This window comes from Hyaena hyaena, unplaced genomic scaffold (genome assembly GCF_003009895.1).
Source record: "Hyaena hyaena isolate Hyena2069 unplaced genomic scaffold, ASM300989v1 scaffold_109, whole genome shotgun sequence".
NCBI lineage: Eukaryota > Metazoa > Chordata > Mammalia > Carnivora > Hyaenidae > Hyaena > Hyaena hyaena.
Window position 1 is genome coordinate 905,732 of NW_024080740.1, and position 18,644 is coordinate 924,375.

An 18,644-nucleotide genomic window follows, 5' to 3' on the forward strand; every position below is an offset into this window, starting at 1 on the left:
AAACATTAAAAAAAAAAACAAAAAAAAAAACAAAAAACCCTCCCATCTATTCTTCCTCCCCCTCAAATTACCATCCATCACTCTGTTTCCTTCATTGGCAAACTTGAAAAAAATTACATATTTTTCTATCTCCACTCCTAGTCCCCACTTAATCCCTTTTAATCTATTCTTGGCCCCACTACTCTTTTAAAATCACTTTCTTCAAAGTCACTAGTCATTTGCCTTCAGTTTTTATACCTACTCTCTCCTGACCTTCTAGAAATCTTTCTTGAAATCAAATCTTTTGACTCGCATACATTTGTACTGCCCGGGTGATCCCACCTCTAGGGCCCCATTTCCTGTGTGTCCTTAACTACCTGCAGTTCTTCTTCCCATTGCCAAATGTCCAAACATCACCTTTTCCTGAGCGCCCTCGCCCTGGCCAGCTGCCTCCAGCAATTGGTGATGCTCTGCTGCCCCCACCTGGCCAAGCCCTTTGTAACCACTCTGGAGGCTCTGGCACCCTTCCCGGGAAAAGTGCCAGGACACCTTAACAAATCACACACACCTCTGACCTCTCTACAGTTTCAGCCCTCCTATCTAACCATGGATTAAGTTCAAATCAGATGTCCACTCATCTCTTTAGAGTCTATGTCCCAAAATAAACTTAACATTTTTCTCCAAAGACCTCTTTCCCATCACTCTTCAGTTTACTTAGACTCAAGACTCAAGAGACATCTGTAACATCTTTCACTGCTTTCATCTATTTTGTTATTGAGGAATGCTTGTTGAGACTTCTTTTGTAAATCAGTCACTTTTTCCACATTATTGACCCACCTGCCTAGATTCTTACCCTCATTTAAATGATTACACAAAACTCTGGTTTGTCTTCAGATCACGTAAATCTTTCACCTTTTAAATGATTACACAACTGGATCTAATTGGATTTCCTTTCTTCAAAGTCTTCAGAGATTTCCCACTATCTTCAGGGTAAAAGCCTGTGCCCCTAGAATATAAAAGTAGATTAAAAAATCAAATTGAGGGGCACCTGGGCGGCTTAGTTATTTAAGGGTCCTACTTCAGCTCAGGTCATGATCTCATGGTTCATGACTTGGAGTCGGGCTCTGTGCTGACAGCTCAAGCCCGGAGCCTACTGTGGATTCTGTGTCTCCCTCTCTCTCTGCCCCTCCCCTGCTTGCACTCTGTCTCTCTCATTCTCTCAAATATAAATAAACATTAAAAAAACTTTAAATCACATTGAAATCAAAGGCAAGACTTGTAGCTGAGCTAGTATTAATCTATTTTCTTATTATACATGTATAAAAGTATTTTATGATCATATACAATATAATTTTTATTATATTAAACAATATACAATTATATATTGTACAATTTTCTTAAAATTGAAGGAAAAAATTCTGAATGATATATTCAAAGATTTCAATTTCATAATGTCATTATGCTTTTAACCTACAAAAAGCTAAAGTAAATAAGTATATAAACAAACGCAAAAAATAATTGTCTGAAAAAGGAAGTCATTTCTTTTTCCTCAACCCCCACATTAGAGTAAGTTCACAATATGTGTTCTTTATCCTCACAAATTCAAGGTGACTAAATCATGTTTATATTCAGCCAGATTCCTGCTCTGCCATTTGTTAATTACAAATTAGAGCCTGGACTAATGTTGAAGCTCTCTGGGTCTCCATTTTCTCCACTAAAGTTGAAAATATTTTGTACTTCAAAGCCTCTTGCATGTTTTAATGACTTAATATGTAAAAAGGATTTCAGCACATAGGAAGTGCTGATTAGTCCTAGCAATGATGATGGTGATGTAAACTGATAACCAATAGAAACTGCACTTCTTATTTTAAGAGGTCTTTTTTAACTTTGCCCACTTTAGACATAACATCTTAGATGTATGAAACTTAAGTTAACTGAAATAAGATAATGCAATTAGGTGACTACCTAAAGTCTTAGGTAGGGTTTATATGTGAGCCCCTACTATACACAAGGTCATTTCCCAATGACCTTCCATTGAAAAACAAGGATGGTTGCTCTTGAAGAGATAATCTCTTGTAAATCTGCACCGAGTTTACTGATTCAGGATAAATACTGCAATATCTGACAGACTCTCAGCATCAATGACAAGAACAGACTGTTTTAGTCTTGGACTTGTGTTGTGAAATCACTTGAATTGCTACTATGCATGGTGGCTGAGAATGACAAATTAAGTGAAAATTAGTGGTTAGTCTCTATCTAACATTCTATAGTCATGGTGATGAAAGAGGATCATTTATCTAGGGAATGAAGAGTAGGGACTGCATAATTCTGGAGACTACATTATTCTGAACCAGGAACTTCTTAGAAATTGTTTTCAAGGTTTAATTAAGAGTGTTTAAGCAAAGTAACATTAGTTCTTCTGTCATTAAAATAAGGCCTTGGCAGTGAATATTTACAGGATTTATTTAGAAATTTAATAGCAAATATCACAGATGTCTAAGAATTAGGCTCAACTTTAGAACAAATCATAATTTGTTTTATTGTTTTATTTAACTGGACCTCAACTAGCCTTTTGGATAGTACAATAATGTTCTTAAGCAGATGAGATTATGTTAAAATAGATATAGGATGGAATTATATCCTTTCTCAAGAATGTCACCACACATGCAATTGGTTATGAAATACACATTTCAAAGTAAGATCAAATAGAATGGTTACTAACAAAATTTTTTAAAAGAATGTAAGCCCAGTCTTCCTTTATGGATATATTATGGAATTATAGACTTTCTCAAGCAGAGAATAAACATTTTGTAGAGAACCTATTTTTCCATGTATAGGTACATGATATTAAAGAAAATTTTGGGAGAGCACCTGGCTGGTTCAGTCAGTAGAGCATGCAACTCTTTTTTTTTTTTTTTTAATGTTTTATTTATTTCTAGGAGAGAGAGAGAGACAGTGTGAGTAGGGGAGGGTCAGAGAGAGAGGGAGTCACAGACTGAAACAGGCTCCAGGCTCTGAGCTGGCAGTCAGCACAGAGCCTGACACGGGGCTCGAACCCATGAACCGCGAGATCATGACCTAAGCGAAGTCGGACGCTTAACCGACTAAGCCACCCAGGCGCCCCTAGAGCATGCAACTCTTCAACTCAGGACTGTAAGTTCAAGACCCACGTTAGATGTAAAGATGTAAAGGTTACATAAAACTACAATCTTTAAAAAAATGTTTTAATAAGGAAAAATTTTAAAATAAAGAAAAATTTTTGCTCAAAAGTACCCAATTTATGTGTTCACAAATGTAAAACAAATTAGCTTTTAAAATAATTAGAGTCCAGCACCGTTAAAAATTAAATTCAGAAATAATTAAAGAGGAGGATTAAAAACTTATGCAGTAGTTTTTCATTTTTATTCTACCTAACAGACTCCTAATGGGTCCATAAAAGGCCAGTCAAGATGGCCTAAGGACGACTCTAACCTGAGCACACACGATGTTTTCCAAAGTTCTCCTACTGGAGAAACTATAGAATGTCTCAAGATGAGCCTGAAGGAAGAATGAATTGTCCAGAAAGAACATTTTCCTACATTAGTGCTTCTCACTAATCATCTGGGTATCTTGCTGAGAAGCAGATTCTGATCCAGTTCGTCAGGGGAGGGCCCTGAGATTCTATTTCTCTAAGAAGTTCCCAGGTGATGCTGATGTTGCTGGACCATGAATTACACTTGAAGAAGTGAGGTCCTAAAACATAATCTGTATCATCAGCTTATAGAGAATGAAGTTTACTTCCCCAAACTGCATCTTCTTACTCAGATATGTATAATGTGGATATTTTAGATAACCTGTAACTATCTAAAATTTTTCCAAATTGAAATCCACTATAAAGTATTTTCATTGCTTAAAAAAAGTGGCATGACAAGTAAAAAGAAAAGAGCCAAATATCATCTGAAAGGATAGCATAAATAATCAAGAGAAGAGAAGAGCAACAATAAGGCTCAAGTATAATAATCTTTGAGTTATTAAGGCCATGGCAGGAGAGAAAGGATACTAAGAAGGTGAAGGTGAATCACTCCAAACCGAGAAGTATTCTCTTCAGGTTTGGGGCTTGCCCAGCCTCAGTAGATAGCTTTTGTATGGGGTATGGGAGGGATTAAGTCTTAAGTACTTAAGGCTAAAAGTATTCACGAAGGCCTACAGTTGCCTAATCAAATTGCTTTTATGCCTTTGGATCAGCGTTACATTACCCCACAGGGAATTTAAACAAAAACATAAACATGTATTTAAATGAACTTAGAAGAAAGCTTGTTGTCTCATCTCCTGTTTTAATTAGATATGTCTTATATAAGAAACATATAAATGCAGGCTCTGCGGTTTCCCTGGCAAGGCTACAGCACTAAGTAAATCCACTATAGTATTATTTTGTTTGCTTTTTTTCCCTTAATTAAGTTTTTAAAGTTTCCTTAGCTCTCTGTGTGGCTGCTTCAGCTTAGGCAGCCGGGTTTGTGGTGGAGGTTTGGGAGAGCACATACCAACCCCCCCTGCCCTCCCAGGCGCCTAATCGTACCTCCTGTGTGGCTAGATAGGAAAGCAGAAGAAAAAAGCGGGGGAAACATCCCAACTGCACAATAAATGCCTTTCATAGAAGACTCCTTCTCTCGTACTGAAGGAAAGCCCATTATTTTCCTGGCATACTGATGGAGGACACTCAAAACATTAAACTTCAAGTATGTGGATAGCTTTCCAGGGCTTATGGAAAATAAGGATGGTATCCAATTATATAATACCAATATATTAAAATATTTCCCTGGCCTAAGTGCTATCTTCACCATAGATCTCCAGACTGGAGGCTCCTCTAGAAGCCAGTTTTAGAGGCTGCAATCATGTCTTAGCAAAATAACCAACATGGGGGCAATCAGTAAACATGCTCTAACTTCCCCTTCCTTTTGGTAAAGCCTCAGCAAAGAAGGTAAGGTTTGACTAATGGACACGCTGCTGAGTGGCTTCAAAACCTTTTGAATTTTTGTCTATTTTTAAAATTTTGGTTTCTTTTAATTTAATATTAATTAGACTTCAGTTGAATGCTGCTAAAAATCTAGAGCAAAAAGGAGCATATGCATAATATGAAGTATGTGTATTGAATACAACAGGCTCCAAACAGGTGTGAAGAAACTAATGGTGACATACATGGCTTTGGAGCACTTGAAATGTGGCAGGCCTGGGGGCACCTGAGTGGCTCAGTTGAGTGTCTGACTTTAGCTCAGGTCATGATCTCACGGTTCATGAGTTTAAGCCCCACATCAGGCTCTGCCCTGACAGCTCCGGGCCTGGAGCCTGCTTCATTCAGATTCTGAGTCCCTCTTTCTCTGGCCCTCCCCACATTCTCTCTCTCTCTCTCTCTCTCTCTCTCAAATAAACATGAAAAAAATGTGGCGGGCCTGAGTTAAGTGTAAAATATAGTTGACCCTTGAATAACACAGGAGCTGGGGTGCCAAACCCCTGCGCAGTCAAAAATTCACGTATAACTCCCTGCTCCAAAACTTAACAACTAGTAGCCTACTGCTGACCATACCAATAACATAAACAGTTGATTAACACATATTTTGTATGTTTTATGTATTGTATCTGTATTCGTACAGTGAAGTAAAGTTAGAGAAAAGAAAATGTTATAAAGAAAATCATTAAGGGAAGAGATAACATGTTTACAGGACTGTGTTCATCAAAAAGAACCTGTGTGTAAGTGGATCCACACAGTTCAAACCCATGTTGTTTAAGGGTCAGCTGTACACATCAGATATCCAAGATTTAACACAATAAAATTAAAAAGGTGTAAGGATCTCAATCACTGTTTTAATATTAATTAACATTTAAATGATTTCTTGATATATTAAATAAGATTTGTTTCACAAAAAAGCTAATAATGACTCATATAAGATCTAAGTATATTTCTGCATATCTTCTTCATGTCTTACAACAGCAGAGAAAAAAACCTAGGAAGTCCACATAGTATTCTTAAATCTATGCTTCTGTTTTCCGGTTATGTACCTGGTTTAAGTAAACTAAATTTTATGTATGAACAAAGACATACACAGAAAGAAGAATGTAAGAAATACACCTAAATGTTAAAAGTTATTATCTTGGAAAAGTGATATAAGAAGTAATTTTTCATTATTTTCTTTATGCTTTGCTTCTCCTTCCCCCATAATTTCTGAGCCTTTTAAAACAAAACAAACAAGAAGGCTATTCTACAAGCAGATGCATAATTAGTGATTTTTCTTGTTAATATTTGTTCCACAACTATTTTACATGATTACTTAATTCAGTCATTCAACATAACTGATTAAGAAACTCCTAAGCACCAGGCACTGTGCTTGGCATTGGGAATGTGCTAATATACATATATTACATGTTTTTATCAAGCAAATAGTTAGCCAAATGCTCTCCATTGTCCTATGAAGGGTGCCAGAAATGCAGCTTCCTCTGCTAAATTTCTCCTTATTTTCCAAATTTCCTTAATGTCAGTCAGAGTAGAATTACTCCAAGCAAGCTTTTTTATCACTTTGTTTTGATCTTTAAAGTGGTGTCACCTGATGTTACAGGAGTACCTGCCTTCAGCCATGAAAGCACAAGTGTATAGTTTCACATCCATCTTTTCATGGCTCTGTGCCAAGATCCAGTAATGATACTGAAGCCTCCATACTCCTCTGAGGGCGACGGGCAGACCTGGAGAGGCGTCAGTGAACGCCTGCTCCTCTCCCTCCTGAAGGCACTCATATTTAGGAAGCCCCAAAGGAGGCTGTGTGAGACCAGGCTCATTAAACACAATAAACAAAAACTGATCAAACACTCAAAGACCAAAGTCTGTAAAAGATGCTTAGCTAGTTAAATATAGATCTCCAAAATGGAACTTTTGTGTTTGCCCCAGGTTCCAGAAGAAACCACTGTGATTAGCAACTTCCAGCTAACATTTAAATTCTAACGTAGCTAAGTCATGTTCCTTCACTGTCTAGGTGTAGTGTGTTATTTAAAAACATCTGCTGCCAAGCCCACCCTGTTGCTTTCCACAAAAGGCAGCGCATTAAAAAGATTTCTTGCCTAGGCATTTACAGTCCTTCATCAACTGATCCCAGCTCCTGTTCTTTCCCAATCTGTTCCTGTACCTTCCACTCTAGGCAACTGGCATAACTAGCTAGTTCCAGAACGTGCCTCTCACTTTTTCATTTTTGTCTCTTTATCCCCAAAGCCCCCCTTTATTTTCTCCATTTTATCCATTCTCCAATGATAGATGACATTTACTTCTTCAGGAAATTCCCTAAGAGGACTTCAAACCCCAGAATGCCCTCCATCCTTGGACTCCACTGTGCTTTTCTCTATAGAACTCACTAGGCCATGAGTGGGCATAAGGGGTAGATGGTTTGGATTAAGTGGGACTATCAGTCCCCAGTCCACACACTCTGAGAGCATCTTTTTTCTATAGCTCCTTACCATTGAGAACTGTTGTTGTTTTTGCTCTGCTCGTGTCTTGCCTGCATAAGACAGCCTACCTAATAGAGAGCTTAGATGGATCTCTAATGGGCCATAGGGTCCTTTGGAGTTATAGAACACACAATGAGTAATAAAAGAAATGTTAAACCATTATTTTATGATCTCATTGCTCTTCAACTTTTCAAGACTGAATCTGCCCAAGTAGATGTTGTGCTCTGTAGAGGCAAGGATCATGTCATATTCCTTTTATCTAACAGAGCTCCCCAAACAACAGTTTGTGCATAGTAGGTGCTCAAAGTAATATGTGTTTCTTGATTTCTTATTCAACACGATCGATGACAAAGTGGCTCCATATAAATGCCACAAGTGAAAAACTTGCTTTGTAATCTGGAGCTGATCAGCTCTCTGGCTTCATTCCTTTTGGACCCTCAGGCAGATCCCTCTCATAGTCTGAGTATTCTCCAGCAACGCTCAAACTAGATATGGTTGCAATGGCTCAGCTGAGTAAAGTGAGAATAAAGAGAGTATAATGTCTTCAACATAATTATCTTTTCTACTAGCATTTCCATGCAGGCTCTATAATTCCATGAGAATTTTGTGGCAAAGACTGTCCACTGTCCCTGATACTATCCTCACTTCTCCCTTTTCGAGACAGAAAGCTCACATTTTAACTGAACACATGGCTGCCAGGCTGACACCATATTGTCCAGTCTTCCTTGTATCTAGGCAGCGGCATAGGACCAAATGCCACCTGGTGGGGTGTGAACAAAGGTGATGTGTGCATGTTCTCAGTCAAATTCTTTAAAAAAGAATTGAATTCTTTCCTATCTAATTTATCTCTCCTTCCCCTTGTCCAGGCTCAAGTGCAAAGCATAAAGCTAATGAACCAATTTTGAAGATAACAACCCCATATAGAACGGCATTACAACAAGAGAGAAGGATCCCTGAGTCCCTGAATTGCTTCATGAAACAGAACCACCTACATACCTTAAGTTGCCAATTAATTCTGGACTGATATGTAAAGGAAATAGAACATTCTATCTCATTTGAATCATGGTATTTTCAAATTTCTTTATGAGAGACACTTAGCCTTTACCCTAATTAATGTGGATATTTTCCAGATAAATAAAGCTTGTTAAGATCAACCGCTGTCCCTTGATTATACCACATACTTTACTTTCCAGAAGCTTATGCACAGGTTCTGTGCTTCTGTCTGAATTTATTTCAATATGCAAAGCTATTTAAGGATATCCAAGCAATATAGACATGGTGCATCACCTTCACCAACTATTGCTTTATTTGAGCTACAGAGTGTGATTTCTGTAGGGAGAGCCTACCAAATTTTGGCCTTTTCTCATTTTGTCTTTTGTTTCACCAAACACAGGCTTAAGTGTCAGTTTTTGCTACATGAATGTACATATTTGATGTTTTTTCCCCAATGCCCTAGTAATTCAAGGAAGAGCTCTACCATATGGTATATTCTCCAGGAACACATGATGTCTTAGAAACTGGGGTCCAAGAAGGAGGGTTCCAATCAGAGAAGCCTGCATATCTGCATATGCATAACTGCTTGTCTCTTAACTCTCAATCTCAGATATAATTCCACCTAGTTTGCTGAAGCACTTGTGCTAGAGCTCTGAGACACCATGTTAAGAAGTCCTACCCTGAGGCTGCCATGCTGTGAGGAAGCCCAAGCTAATGCTACACAGAGAGTCAACAGGGAGGAGCCTCAGATACAATATAAAGAGAGAGATGACTGGCTAGCTTTCAGATGTTCTGGCCATCTACTATTCCAGCTCCAACCACTGACAACAATCAGATGAGCAATTCTGAACCAAAACTACTCAGCTGAGCCCTTCTTAAACTGCTATCCCATAAAAAACATGACGTGTTATAAAATACATTGTTATTTTAAGCCACTAATTTTGGGGTAGCTTGTTACACAGCATCAATAACTACAGTAGTCACCAAAAGTATAGAACCCACTACCCAATTTTTCTGGGGCCATGAGGAACAAAGGGCATTTCTGACTAGAGCCCTTGCAGCCTGAGAGTTCTGGCATAGAGACCAGAATTTGAATTCAAGACTCTTGGTCTTTACTCTTTGCCCCAACTTGCTTATAAAGGATAACTAAGTAATTCACGTGAGTTTTTCAGATTCCACATCTACCAATAACCTATGTGGCTCTTAGGAAGAGTATAAGGGTCAAAAGGAAACCATAGGAACAACCGTTCCAAGGAAAGCATTCAGGAAATATTACCTGGGGTTTGATTTCCTCATGCCCGTTCATCTTCATGCAAGTCTTGTAAGAAGCCAAAGCTGGATGAAGTGGATAACAATTTGGTGGATATTTCCAACAGACTCAAGAAAGTCGTCTGAGTCCAATTAAATGTCAGTTACCTTCTGACTTGTTCTATTACAGATGAAAGGTACTAGCCCTTTCATAGTTGTAGAGGGGAATGCTGCTTCCAACCCTATATCTCTGTTTTATAACCCCACAGGGGCAGGTCCCCTTGCTTTTCAGGTAGGAGAACAGTAGTCTTCTCCTTTTATGAGTTTTGCTCTCTGTGAGACCCCAGGGAACATATGCAGTCAGAATATCATTTCTTCCAGCCCCACTGCTCTTTTCAAAACCCCTCCCTTGGCAGCCAGCAAGTCTCTCATAATCTTCTTGGGAAACAGCTTTTCCCTGAGAATAACCGCCCTGGCAGTGAGGCAGGGAAGAACATATAACTGTGTCCCAGTAAAGCCTTGTCTGAGGCCATTATTTAATGCCGATCCTAGCACAGTATAGTGACGACTGGAGGAAAATATTGCTCTGATGCAGAAATTGGGCTCTGTGGCTGCTCAGCATGGGTGGCCCAGCAACCAGGCATGGAGGTACTACAAGGACAGTTCTTAACCTAGGTTACTTCTACTGTTCATAATTAAAGGAAAATAATGAAAGTTAAGAATTTCCCTGTGTATTCAGATATATGTCCTACCTCCGACCAAACAAAAACAGAACCTGAAATAGCTGCTACCCTAAAAGCTAAAATTGAGATTGTTTTCCAAAAAAAAAGCCTATACTTTTACGTACACGAAATATGAATTGCTCAATCATTATAATTTTTAAGTGAAAATCTTGAGCATGGGACTCATGAATAGATCATTAGTATTAAAAAAGGAACACAAGCACAGATCATTGGTATTACAGTTATCAGAATTTTGGAAATATAATTAAATAGTTAATGTTGAATTCAGTGAAATTGACTTTGAATTCATCAAGATAACTGATAACAAACCCTAGAAGCTGTTACTATACATGTAGAAAAATAGGCTACGTTTTAGGTGATATTTTCCTCATCTTCCAATCTGTTTCCACAACCCTATTTTTGCCAGAGTAGAAACACAAAGAAATTTTGTTGCTGGCTTCAATTTTTAAAAATCTAATGTGAAGCTAAACTCAATTCTAAAGGCTGCCTTGCCTCTTAATTTAAAACTATTAAAACTAATTGGTAGACATATGAAAAGATATATTTGCCAAAGGTCAGTAAATTCACACTATTTGAAATTTTTAATTTGGCTTTTTTTCTACTATTATAATTTTTAAGTGTTGCAGGCTTTATAGTGGAAGCTTTCAGAGCTGTATCCTGAGTCATTTAATTTCTGTTAACAGATCTGTCCTGGCTTCTTATTGGCATTTATTCCTATGCCACCCACGTAGAACTCCAAATGTGGATCCAAGGACTGCTGAGCTGTGAACACTCTATTTGTGTAATTCTGCCAGTGGCCACCCTTAAACCTCAGAAATATCAAAGGAAAGCAAAGATATGCTGAAATGTTAAGAAAAAAGCCAACCTTGAGGACAACTTGCAAGAATGTGGGTTCTATACTGCACCTTGTCAAACTGGGATCTTAGGGGTCAGGACCACCAATGTACAGTTTTTAACTGTCAGGACTTCTGGGCATGATCTGTGACAAAGTGGTATATGTGTATGTACCAGCCTGCCCAACGCTTCACACAGAAATCAAGACTAACCACAGCTGAAAGAGGAAACCCCCGTTTGGCACAAAGAATAGGTGAATTGTAAGTTCTGAGCCAAAATACCTTCTTTTACCTTCCTTTGCACTTAAATAAGGTGTGTGTGTGTGTGTGTGTGTGTGTGTGTACGCACACACACTCTGAATCTTAAAATGAAAAGACATGACACAGTAGGGCTTTCCCACCAGCAGGTCTAAATCAGGCAAAAGCTAAACAAAAAGAATATATCGTAGTCATTTAAACCTTCGCTACTGCTTTCCTTGACAACATCACCAGCACTAAAAAGCTTTGTTTCATTTTGATTTCAATTTGTAACTTCAGTTTTACTCAGTACTCAGAATTAAAGTGAGGGTAACATCAGTTAATTATAAGTTAATTTTGGCATAATCTGGAATAAATTAGGTGATTGCTTAGTTCACATAAATATATTGTAATCATAAATTGGGATTTTAGACTTTGAAGGGAGCTTTGAAATTATTTACCATCTAAACCTCTCATTTTAGAGATGAAAAAACAAAAATGGAGATCCAGTGTGATTAAGTGACCTGCCCAAAGTCACACAGCTAATTAAAAGCTGAGTAAGAACTAGATTCAAGGTCTCCAGCTTCCCCATCTGGTGTTTGTTTTTTCTAATACACCTCAACTTTTGATTAGTCATAATAACAGGTAGCAGTGACTTGGATTAAACAGAACAGCAAAGAAAACTGGTGTCTCCTTTCCTTGTTTCTGAGCTCCTTGCAAATAGGATTGTTATGTTTTGCTGTTTATTTAATTACCTTTATAACCTCTGCTGTATCTAACACAGCATAGATTTTTAGCAAAAACGTGTTGAGTTAAATGCAGTGAATAATTGCAAGAAATCAACTGATGTATCTTTTGAGGAACAGCAGATTCATGTTAATATTAGCGCTGTGTACAGTGAAGAAAGGCTGCCAGCCAAGCGGAGAATGACTGGGGAGCTGGTCTGGAGTTTGCATTTTCCATTTCTCTACCACAAAGAATAAACTACATGGAGGCAATAGAGACCTAACAGGAAAATACAAGCAGAAGATTTTTTTTTAATCATGTGAATAAGCTGTTCCTTTTTTCTCATCATCCTTCTCAAGTTGCTAATGAATTATTAAAACATATATAACCCTCTCACAATTTGTTCTTATCGTCAGATATAAGCCATCTCTCCATTGTGTGTAGTATAATGAGCTCCTGGTATCCAATTTTTTTTAATGTTTATTTATTTTGAGAGAGACAGAGAGAGACAGAGAGAGACAGAGAAAGAATATGAGTGAGGGAGGGGCAGGGGGTTGGGGGGGGGGAGACACAGAATCTGAAGCAGGCTCCAGGCTGCAAGCTGTCAGCACAAAGCCCGATGCGGGGCTCAAACCTATGAACCATGAGATCATGACCTGAGCCGAAGTTGGATGCTTAACCAACTGAGCCACCCAGATGCCCCGTCAGTATTCAAATGTGTTGCTAATAGGGGTGCCTGGGTGGCTCAGTCAGTTGAGCATCTGACTTCAGCTGATTTCATGGTTGTGATCACTCGTGCTCTGTCTCTCAAAAATAAAATAAACATTTACGAAATACACGTTGCTAATTAAAATCTTAGCAAGAGTACCATGTATTATAAAGAGAATTTGAACTGAGGATCTGGGAATGTGGGTTCTAGTCCTGGGTTTGTTAGTAATGAGCTGTGTGACTTTAGACCAGAAGTGCAAGCCCACTGGTGAACCCCCTTCTTCCGTCCAGCTTTAAGATCCGATGATTCAATATGCTTTCCTAATGAATTTGCAAACACTTATAGAACAGTACGTAGGACTAGGCATGTGTTTATTGTTCTAAACAAGGTAATTACTTCATTTGGAGAGAGCAAACTTAACACTCCAAGTTATCACCATCATAAATAGAAGACTCACGTTGCATGTTAAGTGATGAAGGGGTGATGATGGGGGGCAAAGGAATTCAGGAGGTACGAAACAGGATCTCTGCCCTCTAGGGCTTTCACAAATCATCTGGAAAGACAGAACCCCCATGCAAGAAAATAAGTAAGGTTCACATCAGTCTTGTCACACTAAGGGATTCATTGTTGTTCAGTGGTTTTATTTGGGTATTTTTTTTAATAAGCACTGAATTCAGTTATATAATCTCAAGCTCCATAAGCACACACAGCAAGAGAAATGTGACCTAGACTGGAGTCGCATATCCTGAAACTGGGAGATGAGTGCAAGTCTAGTTGTGTCCTTCATACAGGAACGTGACGTGAGACCAGGGCAGCCACACAGGGCCAGATGCTCAGAAGGGCCCCGTTACTGGGGTGTTGTACTCTATAGTCACTGTCTTGAAATTCTTAATAATGTTATGTTTGGATTTTGTGAGTGAAATCCAGTGGGACAATGGAGCATGCACCAGGATCTTGGAGCCTCGGCTTGGTGAGATCCCGCCTCCCTCCATCTCCCCGCAGAATGTGTGGGCTCTCGGTGGCTTGCTTCTCTTCTCCTAGGCACCCCACACAAGCCAATCTCCCTCTCTTCTGCCCCATGACAGCTTCCGTCTTCCACGGCTGGCAGAAGCATGGCTGTAAGCAGAGGGAAGGATGATTGGTGGCCAGCACCCAGCCCCGGGCTGACAGCACCACCACACATCTGTTGGGCAGCCAGCCAAGAGGCTGCATCTGGCAGGAGTAAGCCTCTTCCCTTTTCCCACCCAGATCGTGAGCATATCTGGCCCTGAGGTTTAAAGAACTTTGGGGGTCAGTCATCTACTGTGGACTTCCTAGATCTCCCTGCTGCCCCAACGCTGAGGCTCCTTGCCTGGGTTCAGTGTTGGCAAGAGCAGAAGCTGGTAACCATCAGGCGCATGCACACAAGCCGCACATGCACACAAGCCGCGCATGCCGTTGGACAGCTGTGGGCATCTGTACTTACCCCCAAAGCATGTCCTGCTTCTGCCTGGGGGTGGGGGGGGGATTCTCTCTTACTTCTTCCACCCTGCCGGAGTTGGGCTTGTATTTCTCCACTGGACGCCCAGAGGCAGGAAATTTCCCTTCCATTTTTATATTGTGTTCTGATATTTGCATTTAAAATTGGGTTTGCATCATATAAAAATAAGTGGGAAATTTCAAGTTTTTCTTTACTTAGAATGACATTAAAAAAACAAATAAAAAAAAACATTGACAAGGCCGAGAGACCACAGCAAAAAGAGAAAAGCTTTATGTGTACCTTTAACAGCACTTTTCCCCTTGCTTTTTATTTATTTTCCCATCTTTTAAACAAAGGCTCCACATTTTTATTTTGCGCTGAGACTTACAAATTACAGTCATAAAGAGTTTTTATTATGTTGAGTATTATGTACATAGTATGTAGAGTTTTGATTATGTTTTTTCATGTGTTATAAATTTTGTTCTCAGAAAGAATTGTTTTCCCACAAAGAAAAAAAGGAATTCTGTCCTAAAAAACTTTGCTGATTGGCGGTGATATTCATATGCTTTCAAAAAGTTGAAGGACTTTCACCTATCCCTAAACTCCTGATCCTCTTTATTTATTTTATTTTATTTTATTTTATTTTATTTCCTCTGCCATTTCCTTGAGGACTCTTCATGCTTCCAGGAATGTTGAGTTTTAACCTCTGATGCTCGGAAATGGTTATTCCACTACTACTTGCATGCACTGTGTCAACTGTTTGGAGGAAAAACTATTCACCAAGTACAAAGTATATGAAGAGAAACCCCAGAAGAATAAATGGTGCCCGCTGCATGATGCACTCAGTGTGGAGGAGGTGAGGCTAGTGGCATTTGGCCTAAGACACTTCACTAGGTCTCACCAGCTGAGAGAGTACAATAGTACTTGGGGCAGTGGTGGAAAGATATTAAAAGTGTACAATAATGACTGGTTATTATACATATTTTAAAGGGAAATATCATAGAGACAAATCATATTATATATAACAAATCAATTATAATTATATTATAGATGGCACTGAGAGACTATGGACCTACAATTTTGTACTCTGCTTGATTCACTTGACCTTAAAATACCCCAAATATATCTGCTATAATTTACTTACCATTTTATTACCTTTAGATATTAATTGGTTTTGGTTTTGTACCCCCAAATCTTCTGTATTTAGAGTTATTTCCTTAAAATAGATTCCCAAATATTGGTACAAAGAATATGATACTGATAAAGACTATTGATATGTATTCAAATTGCTTTTAAAGAACATTATAGAAATTTCTATCCCTACAAATTTGAGCATTTACAGCACCCCTTCCAACACTTAGGTTTATCATCAAATTAATCAATGAGTCACCCTCCAATTCAAAAAGTAAATCATGCCTAATTGTTTTAATTTGCATTGCTTTGATTCCTAATAAGATCAAATATCACTCATCTTTACTACCTTTTTAGCTTATTGCCTTTTTATGCCCTCCTACAAGAATGAATAAGCTATCATGGCGAAGATGGCTAGATAGCTCTGGGTTTACATCCTACCAGCATAGCAGTGCCAAAAGAACTCCTCTTTCCCAAATTATTGCTGGCTTGGATAGAATAACACACATGGTCCTGAACCAGTCACTGTGGGCAATGGATAGAGTCGGACTTCCATTTATGAGGTCCAGATCACGTGCCAACCATGATGCCAGGGGATGGAGCCAGCCCAGTTGAACTGGGAGCAACAAACATTACTACCCAGCACAAGCCCCTGAGCCAGACCAAGGAAAACTACACAGTCCCTAACTTAAGACATACTTAAGACATATCATGGCATATGGTGTTAGTGTAGTTCCATGCTTCAACTGGGTGTAAATTCGCCTCAGCTAAAGTGAACCGAAGAACAAATAATCACAAAGTGATTATTTGTAAAAGGCAGAATGTACATGCAGGTGATCAATTATCAAGTACTTAACTTCCCACAGACAAAAACTAATGCTCCCTTTTAGAAGCAGGCATCTGCTAAAAGCAAGAATCAGACTAGGTCTACTGTACACAGTATATTATGAAAACATCAAGTTGTATCCTTAATGCACGTCTAAACAAACCTTCGCTTGACACATCAGTCATTATTATCTTTTCCTCTGAGTGAAATTTGTCTAGAGTGAAATGGAACAATAAAAACCTTTGTAAAAAATAATAATGGAAAAGTATATTTCTTTAGAGATGCATTTTCAGCTTATAGGGTTCAGATAGATACAAAACATAAGAAGCTGAAATGAATTTTGAAATCTAGAAGTTCAACGATGTAGGGAAGTATACAATGAAAGACTTCTGTGAATATAAAATACCTAGAAATAAATTTAACTAACCAAGAAGGTAAAAGACCTGTACTCTGAAAATGATAAGACATCGATGAAAAAACTGGAGACACAAATTTAAAAAAAGATATTCCATGCTCATGGATTGGAAGAATTAATATTGTAAAATGTCCATACTACTCAAAGTAATCTACAGATTTAATGCAATCCCTATCAAAATTCCAATGACATCTTTCACAAAATTAGAACAAATAGTTCTAAAATTTATATGGAACCACAAAAGATTCTGAATAGCCAAGATAATTCTGAAAAAGACAGAGCAAAGTTGACGGTATCATACTCCCTGGTTTCACACTATCTACAAAGCTGTAGTAATCAAAATAGTATGGTATCGGTATAAAAAGAGACATATAAATCTCTTTATATGAATAGAGAGGCCAAAAATAAACTCATGTATATATGGTCAATTAATTTACAACAAAAGATGCAAGGATATACAATAGGGAAAAGACAGTCTCTTCAATAAATGGTGCTGGGAACACTGGACAGCTCATGCAAAAGAATGAAACTGGACCGGGGCACCTGGCTGGCTCAGTCATTGTGTGACTCTTGATCTCAGGGTAGTGAGTTCAAGCCCCACATTGGGTGTAGAAATTATTTAAAAATAATTAAAAATAAATAAACAAGTAAAATTTTTTTAAAAAAGAATGAAACTAAACTACTTTCTTACACCATACACAAAAATCAACTCAAAATTGATTAAACACCTAATTGTGAGACCTGAAACTATAAAAATCCTAGAAGAAAACATAGGCAATAAGTTCCTTAATATCAGTATTCCTGTAATTTTTTTGGATCTGACTCCAAAGGCAAGGGAAATAAAAGCAGAAATAAACTATTGGGACTACACCAAAATTTAAAGTTTCTGAAAAATGAATAAAACCATTGAAAAAGGAAAAGGCGACCTACTTAATGAGAGAAGGCAAATCATATGTCCTATAAGAGGAATATCAAAAATATTTAAGAACTCATACAATTAAATAACCAAAAAACAAACAATCTAATTTAAAAATGGGTATAGAGGTTCTGAATAGACATTTTCCCAAAGAAGATATATAGGTGGCCAACGGGCATATGAAAGGATGATCAACATCACCCATCATCAGGAAAATGTAAATAAAAACCACAGTGAGATATCACCTTATACCTGTCAACATGGCTATTATCAAAATGATAAGAAATAACAAATGTTGGTAAGGATGTGGAGAAAAGAGAACCCTACTGCACCATTGGTGGGAATGTACTTTGGTGCACCCACTCTGGAAAGCAGCGTGGAAGTTCCTCAAAAAATTAATAACAGAGCTATCAGAGGATCCAACAACCTCAGTTTTGAGTATCTATCTGAAGAAAACAAAAATATTAATGTGAAAAGATATATGCACCCCTATTTTCATTACAGCATTATTTACAATAGCCAAGAGGTAGAAACAACCAGTGTCCATTAGTGGATGGATGAAGAAGATGTGACATATATGCGCGCGCACATACACACACACACACACACACACACTATACACAAAGGAATACTACTCAGCCATAAAAAAATCTTGCCTTTTGCAACAACATAGATGGACCTTGGGGGTATTATGCTAAATGAAATAAGTCAGAGAAAAGCAAATACTGAATGATTTCACTTATATGTGGAATCTAAAAGAACAGTACAAAACAAAATCCAGACTCATAGACACAGAGAACAGATTGGTGGCTGCCAGAGTGGAGGGAGGTTGAGGGAGGAGCAAAATGGGTGAAGGGGATCAAGAAGTACAAACTTTAAGTTATAAAAGAAATTAAGTCATGGGGATGTAGTCACTAGCATTGTATCAACTTTGTATGGAAACAGATGATAAGTACACTTATTGT